We start from the raw sequence: 8,475 nt of genomic DNA, 5'->3' as shown, positions 1-8,475 counted from the left end.
GAAACGGAATTTCTTGATCATATGGTGTTCAATTGGTAGCTCGATTGGTTAGCTCAGTTGGTAGAGCGACTGCTCCGGTGAAGCGGTGGTCGCGGGTTCGAACCGCGGACCAGGACGAATTTTTCTTTAACTACGAAGATTCTGAGAAAGCTGTATAGCTTTCCTTTGTAGCCGTATGGCTGCACTCGGCTGGATTCCAATGAGTAATTACTCCCTTATTGCAAATCTACTCCACCTTGGAGGATTCCCTTAAACATTTGACCAACACTGTTCCCACTTCGAGTTATTGATCAATTCGCTCTCGCCCTACCATAAGCTTGCCGTCCCGGTTAGCTCAATTGGTAGAGCGACTGCTCCGGTGAAGCGGTGGTCCCGGGTTCGAACCCCGGACCAGGACGAATTTTTCTTTAACTGCGAAGTTTCTGAGAAAGCTGTATAGCTTTCCTTTGTAGCCGTATGGCTGCGCTCTGGTGGATGCCAATGAGTAATTACTCCCTTATTATATGGTGTTCAGTGCAGAACAGGTCGCAGGGACCTGCCCCTCGGATGTAGAGGTGGCGAAAATATTAAAGGGAACACGGGAGCGGCGCATGGTCTCACACGTCGCAAAGTGCTGCCGCCGAGAGCCGGCGAGAACGGGCGACACAAGGCGCATGCGCAAAAAGAGCGGACACCTGCGGTGGCTGCGCGTGCGCCGATGTGGCTTTGACGCCGGTTCTCGCCGTGTCTCGGCTATAGCTCACTTTATCTCGGCGGCAGCACTTCGAGAAGCGCGGAGGCCATGCGCTCCCATGTTTCCGTTCATATTTCCACTTCCTGCGCCTAACTCGTATTCTGTTTATCGCTTTCATGTGAATGACTATCTTGGGTAAGGCGTTCTCAGCGCAACCATCGGCCCTTTAGAAATCCGAAGCCCTATTAACTGCTTTTATGTGCAGAAAATTGTCATCGTCATTCAGGAAACGCCAGCAAGTCCAGTCCTGCTCACTAGTTTTTCAAAGGATGCCCGCTTGGTGCTTTCCTCTTACTCGCATTCCTTTTAGTAAAATAACCAGACTACACTGTTTTTTTTTTTTGTCATGTTTGATATAAGGGCTCACGTTAAAGAACCCCAGGTGGTCGAAATTTCCGGAGCCCTTCACTACGGCGTCCCTCATAGCCTGAGTCGCCTTGCGACGTTAAAGCTCCATAAAACCAAACCAAAAAGTGTATTTCAGAACGACGCACTGCAAAAAGGCAAGCATTCACGCTTGAACAGTTTTCTTTATTCCTTGCACTTGGTGTTTTTGTCCTGCTGCGAGGCTCGACGGCTTCACTGGGGAAGTCACTTGCCATAGGGAACACCTGAAAAGTGAAAATAGCAGCAGATTTATAATGGTTTCTCTTTGTACGCACTTCGAAAACGAAGCGCGAAAATCCGATAAATTAAAGTTTTAGCGTAATAACTACGCCTTTTCTTCTTCAAGATTAGTATGTTTTCTTTATGTGCCACAAGTCATAAAATTTCACCATCCCCCTGGCCGCAGTAACACGGCTATAAAGGAAACTCGCAAAACTCCCATCTTTCTGAGTGACGAGAAATTCCATTCAATTCGTGGGAATTTGACGAGTGCCTCTAAAGCATATCGGACCGAACTGTTTCGCCTTAAGTACTGGTCTACTGTCGCATGTCCAACATTATTCGATAAAAATTTTGGATATTAGCGAACTGCAAGGTACTGGTTTAGAAATATTGAAGCTAATGGCTCATTCTTCCGTTTTGTAGGAACATCTTATATATATATAGTTTTCATTTCTCGCATCCAACAGTTAAGACTACCATAAAAAACCAATCAGGAACGTTTTTGACGATAGCAAAAATGTCAATAGCAAAAAAAAAATTCAAGCCTGTCGACGGGAGATATGCGGATATAATGATTATTACAGTGAAATCTTGCAATATATGAACAAATTGCGCTCATAAACTCTTCCCCGTTCAAAAATGCTATTGTCGTGAATTTTTGGATATGTGCAAGCCAGTTTCATTCAATTTTTTCGTTATGGGTAGTGGTTTCAGTGCTCGGTCTTGTGGATCTCCCCGTCGCGAAGCGACAGCAGGGTAACAGGAGGTCCAGGGAGTGTCAAAAGCTTCCAAGCCGTCCGGTGGGCGTTTGAGCCATGTAGTAGAGAATTTCCAAAAACCCCGACTCTCAATATCTGTAGAGGGCTAGAGAAGTGTCATTCTCATCTCTGAGAACCTTGGTTATTTCACTACACATCCTAAGTGCCAGAATATACAACTTAAATAAAAAGTTTAAGAGATTAATGTAGTCAAACCGAGTAGACGTGCGAAAGAATGGGTTCATTCTTCATTTGAATGGGACACTTAAGCTTTGCCTTAAGGGTATTACGGGAAACCTTTACTAGGTTAATGTCGATATATGCATGATTGGTCATCCTCTACTTAACTTTTATAAAACCCGGCGAGTCCTCATATACCAGTTGAGTTGAGTTGAGATGCTGTAAGCTACGGTGGAGTTAGCCTTGCGGTTTCTGCCGGCAGTTGCTCCACTACTACCAGTGTAAAGGCGCAGCGGTTAAGCTATGCTCTACTGCACTAGCAGGTGCCTGTTTCTATCACAGCCACCGGAAGGGATTGTGTGAGCCATGTTGCTCTTCCTGAGCAACCTCTCGCTACCGATCCCTAATTCAACTTCCACCTGCCAGGGCAGGTTGTGAAGATGCCACAGGGTTATGTGACCTAAGTGGCGCGGCACCCTTCTCCCATTGGCTACATCTTGCACGACGCTCCTCCGACCTTACCCGAGCTTACCCGAACTTACTCGGGTACGCTCGAGTTACTTCGGTGCACAGGACAGGACAAGATGACAGTAGGCGATTGTTGCTCAGGGTTGGTACGTCTTAAGTAGCGTTTTCGGACTAAAGCAAACCCTATGGCCTGGGAATTTTTGACGTACTCGATAGCTCTTTAGTACTGTGCACGCGGACTACGACTAGGGTGGCAGCGGGATTATGCGCTGTCCATGTCGGATGCATACACCGAATAACTGTAGTGTGGATAGGCCTACCTCCTACACATGCATGCATAATTACCATAAAACGTTCTAGACGCTCGTAAAAGCCTTCCGGCAGATAGAGAAAAAAGAAACTAATGGCTTGAACCCATCTGCTGTGCGTTATGGGCCCTTTGTGCGTGAGCAAGATTACGCTATATACAGACTGTTTATTCGTTCCCTGGCTGTCTGGTGCCTCTGTTATGCTTAAATGAAGACTCCAATTTCCTGCCATAAGATTTTCTGCAATAGGATATATTTCATCCATTTTTCATATTTGACACTCTTTGTGGGTGTGCCAAAGTTTTTAGTTTTGCGCATTGTATTCTGCCTTGCGTTTTTTTACCTCACTAAGTGTTCATATTACCATACAGCGGATGAGATGCTATTTCGACCGCTGCTATGTCTCCTCCTTTGTCACGAATGTTTTTTGCGCTACTTCAGCAGGCAGAAAGAGGCTCAAGGCCCCCAAAAGCAAAGTACAGAAACTGTGCATATATGCAAGATTGATTATTTTAGTGCTATTCACTTGGCATCAGCTACTTACATCTTTGGCCGCCGCGGCATGGTGGTCGGCGGCAGTGAGATGAGCCACAGTAGTAGCCTGGCCGACACCGGCGACCCTGCAGAAGCCGGAGGAAAAAGAATAATTGATTCCAAGTAAGGAATCATCTGTTTATCATACTGCACTTTAGCTACTCTAGCTTCATGGCTGGAAAATGCCAGTTTCTGAAAGCGCTTAAACGCATTTCATTGCATTCGTCGATCCGGCTTGTTGCTCAACACTGTCGAAGAACATATCAGTTTGGATGTAGTCTATTCGTATATCCCCCCGATACAAGCAACAGAAAACTTCTCCAGTATATTGGAGAGCGGAATCGCAGGCGCAGAAGCCATAAAAGGAAGTTTCGCGCCGTCAAAATCTGATTCCAAGTTACTTTTCGAACATGTGCTACCATCTGGTGAGTAATATCAAGGTCATGCCGCTTCCTTCCTTGTCAAGAGCTTTTAACGAGATTGGAATAAGTGCAAGCACATTTTGCGGCGACAGTGAAAGAAAATGAAGTGAAATCACATGTGTTTCAAAAGACCGCAAAGCGCTTTTAACCATTCTTAGCAGCGGTAACCGTGCAACCAACCATATAAACATATATTTAGGCGACGGAAGGTGTAATTCTCTTCTGCGTTGCGTAAACCCTATTTTTTTTCATTATATTGGCCATTTCACAGCACAGAGCCTTGCAAACTTAAAACGCCGCAAGATATAATTCAAATATGCTTTTGAAGAGTAATTAGTCATATTCTAAATGCTTGAAAACAATCGGTAATACAGTTTTGCCCTCCAGGTGGTAGGAATATAAACGGTAAGGAATTTTAACGCGCCAGAACTAAGGGAATGTGACTGTGAAAGCCCTGATTTAGGGAAGTCACATCAATCGTTAACAAAGCACTAAAAGCGCGTTTATAGAATCTCAATAAAACGTCCATTTTAACATTTTGCCTCCGTCCAAACGTGGCAGCTGGTGCCGGTATCGAACCCACTACCTCATGCTTAGACCACCATAGCCGCTCGGCCACTGCGACAGATAGCAGCTAGTCACCGTCATCATCAGCAACCTGACTACGCCAACTGCAGGACAAAGGCCTTTCCCACAGACCTTTAATTAACCCGGTACTTTTTTCCAAGCTTTTTTCCGGCAAACTGACCCTGTGCCGCTCCTACTACGCTTGACTTCTTTTGGAAACTACTCAGTTACCCTAAAAGAGCATCGGTAATCATCTCTTCGCATCTCTTTGCATTGCATGCCCTGCCCAAGGCCATGCCTTCTTCGTAATTTTGACAAAGATTTCATTATTTCCCGCTTATTCTCTCACCCATTCTGCTTTCTTCCTGTACCTTGCCGTTACACATCATTTTCCTTTGCATATGTTTCAATTAATCGATATCATTGTATAGCTCTCTGCGCTCTGTTCAAACTAATTTCCAAGCCTTTACTTTAGCCTTCGAGTTTCGGCCCCAGATATGAGTACTTGAGAAATACAGCTGTTATATACTTTCCTCTTGCAACTCCAAGACAGGTCGTTTAAGACAGCTAAGCTCTACGACGCCTCTTCTTGCGTAAACTTCACTGGAAATCAGTCCTTATGGCAGAAGTCATGAATGGGACTTTACATGCTGTAAACGGTTTAACCATGGTCTTCGTAATAGTATGTAGTAACCAAATTTCCTTGTTAACGCGTCACTTAACGATGATGTTAAACTGGTGGGCTCTAAAGTGAACGTCCTGAAGAATTTACCTTGTGTTCATGAGATTGATGTGGGATTGGCCAGGGTGCCATTCTTTGAATGCAAGCTGTCATGAGGTACGGGGAACAGTCTCGGTGCAGCTATCACAGTCACATACTCCACATTAGAGGAGAAAGTAGAAGGAGATTTTTACAACGGCGAACAGTGAAGGCAGAGTTGCCAGCGTTTTCATCTCTTGATTTTTTTTATGTCAAATATGTGCTCAATTTTCATTCTGCTTTAATTCAGGCACTTCACAAGAAAAGTTCGGCGGTGACTTGCACGTCATTCAGTACGGAAAAGGCCCACATTTAGCGCAGCAATGTGAGAAAGCCTGCACTATGCTAACCCCACTGATCAGATTCTCGAATACACTGTTGACTAAACCTGGCATAGCAGAGCTGCGCATATATGCTTGACAAATAGAAGTGCAGACAACTGCGACTATGTGCAGGTGGATCCAATACGAAAGGTAAAAGCCAGTTTGCACTTCATAACAAGATCTTATGTTACTTCCGCATTCAAGTTGAAAATGACTCACGAGCAACATCCGTCCTGAGGAGTACTATTTAGAACAATGGAAAAAGTGCACTTTCGCATATACTTTATAGAATAATCATTGATTGATGCAAATAATTTGTTCTCTTTAATGATGGAGCCACTTGTACATGTCTTTAGAGTTCTGCAAACGTTCACAGTATTATAGTTTCATTTACTCGTTTTCTTTTCCTCAATTTGTAAACTATACACGATGCTTGACGCACGATATGGTCTATTACGACACTGTTTATTATATGAATTTATATTGACAGCGTGTTAACTGTAATTCCATGTAACCAGCCACAATGTGAAATCAGCAGTTCCGCGTTCTGAAGCGCCCATGATCACATTGGGCTTTATGGCATATATAACTTGAGACAGAATGGACAATATCATTGTTTTTAGAATACGAATATAATATATATAAACAAAGACGGGGAGATTAAGGCCGAGATATCATAATATTCTTGGGAGATTATCGGGGCTGGTAGTTAATGCGCTACAGAGCACATATATTCTTGTCAATCTCTCTGACCCTTGATCTAAAACATATACCACTGCTCCCCATTTATGATAACACTACGACTTGCAGAACTCTCAGTTCGAGCAAAGATAATGTCTGAAAACCTACGTTGCAGTACTGTCCACCTCCGCCTCCTCCACCCCCGGGGTAGCCTCCTCCGCCGGGGTAGCCACCGCCGCCACCAGGGTAGCCACCGCCGCCGCCGGGGTAGCCACCGCCGCCGCCAGGGTAGCCCCCTCCGCCTCCTGGCGGGTAGCGGCCTCCACCTCCATGCCTTTGACAGTACGCGACGCACACTGCAAAGAGACAGGAACAAGGAACACAGATGATTCGATAAAAAATGGTTGTATCACGCTGTCTATATATCTTCAATAGCGTCATCTGGCTTATGACTGATCAAAAACTGTTCTATATCTCTGCACTAATAATACAGACTTGCATTCAGCATGGCTGTGTAACACAGGGGTGGTGCTGCAGATGTCTACGAGCGGTTATCCATGCTGGTGCAATTTGTGTAAAAGTTATGAGTGTTTGTCTGCAGAAACCGAAAAGACATGGCAGTACTGTATAGGTGCATACGCTTTAAACCTCAATGCCAACATGAAAGGCAGTCTTTTGAAACCTCAGACAAAAAACGAGGCATTTCATGCAAGCCACGTCATATGCTCCGCCTGTTAACTTATCGACCCCGGTCGATGCCGGGCACTCCACTATGGACGCCTTTCCTGTAAGGACTATATATTGAGTCTTAGTACGCTAATATCGCGCTTCTTTTTTTTTTTCTAGAACCCTTTAGTACCAGGGACCGAGGCAGCTATAGCAGTGCGTTCAGCATTATCTCTCATACTTTTTCTGTTCTGAGCTGGTTCACAGTTTTTTCACCCCTGCCAACGGGAACTCCGCCTTGACTCAAGTACACCACGAACGCTACAACATGCCACAATAAGCCGCATCAAGTATTCTGATAAAAACCCCTTGACAACGTTTACTGCTTTTGCGTGGAGCACGATAATACACGATCCTATGAAACATCAAAGACATCAAAGTATGCATATTCCTTCGGATATGCATACTAGACCATCTAGCAATGCCAGCGTCATTTCTAAAAAAATGACGTCGTTAATTCTCAAATAAGAGAGAAGACGCCAAGTACGTGAGAAATCGAAGTTCAATTCACATTCAAAGAACTGTGCTGAAGGAAATCCACTTTCAGGATTTGCGTTGCAGAGCACAACAAGAAACGTCGGTCTGCTGCTTTAATTCGAAGCGAACTCGCGCTCGCGACTAAGGGGCAAATGCGAATTATATCTGGCCATGATAGTTTTTCGCTGGCCCGTACGACCGTCAACACTGCGGGGCTATAGTAAAAACAGTCAAGGATTAAATACGCACTCTCCGTGGCTCACAAGGATGCAATCAGGATGAAGGCCGGTTTTTCATCTCCAGCACGCTTGGAAGTAAAGTCGGTGGTGAAATAGAACATGAGGAGTTTTCGGAAACCGCAGCTGTAATCACTTCGAGGATCGCCTTACTTCGCTATTTCCTTATTCATTTTCAGTGAGGATTCTGGTCTGGGCTAGTTGGGTCCCGCAGTGCTGGGCCAACATTTCTAACAATTTTCCATGCACCACAGCGTGTCCGGTAAACTTCATCTGAGAATATTCGTCCTTGTATGTATACATCTCTTCAATTTGGTGATTATCGCAGAATTCCGCAGGCTGCGCAGTCAGTAACAATTTTAGCACTCACTGTATGGAAACAAAAAAGTGGTAGGATTTTAATGTAGTTAAACCGAGTACATGAGCAATGTGTTTAGCCTGGTTCGCTCATTTCTGTGTCGTCGGCACATCTGGTGACGATATTAGACGCAGGTTAAACTCTGATCGAGGTTAAGCTGATCTGATTTGTTCGCGCCGCGTTGATGAAGACGACGATGTTCAATGCCCAGCGCGAGAGTGTGTTGCAGGTCAACACGAGGTGAATCCAACCGTGGGTATGTACCATTCCTTTGGAGGCAACAACACGAGGCGTGATCGGCTGCGCCGATAGCGCGGCGCTCTCGTGCAGTGGCC

The sequence above is a fragment of the Amblyomma mixtum genome, chromosome 2 (genome assembly GCF_055824585.1).
Source record: "Amblyomma mixtum isolate Tamu chromosome 2, ASM5582458v1, whole genome shotgun sequence".
In the NCBI taxonomy this organism is placed as follows: domain Eukaryota; kingdom Metazoa; phylum Arthropoda; class Arachnida; order Ixodida; family Ixodidae; genus Amblyomma; species Amblyomma mixtum.
Note: the sequence above shows the minus strand (reverse complement) of the source record.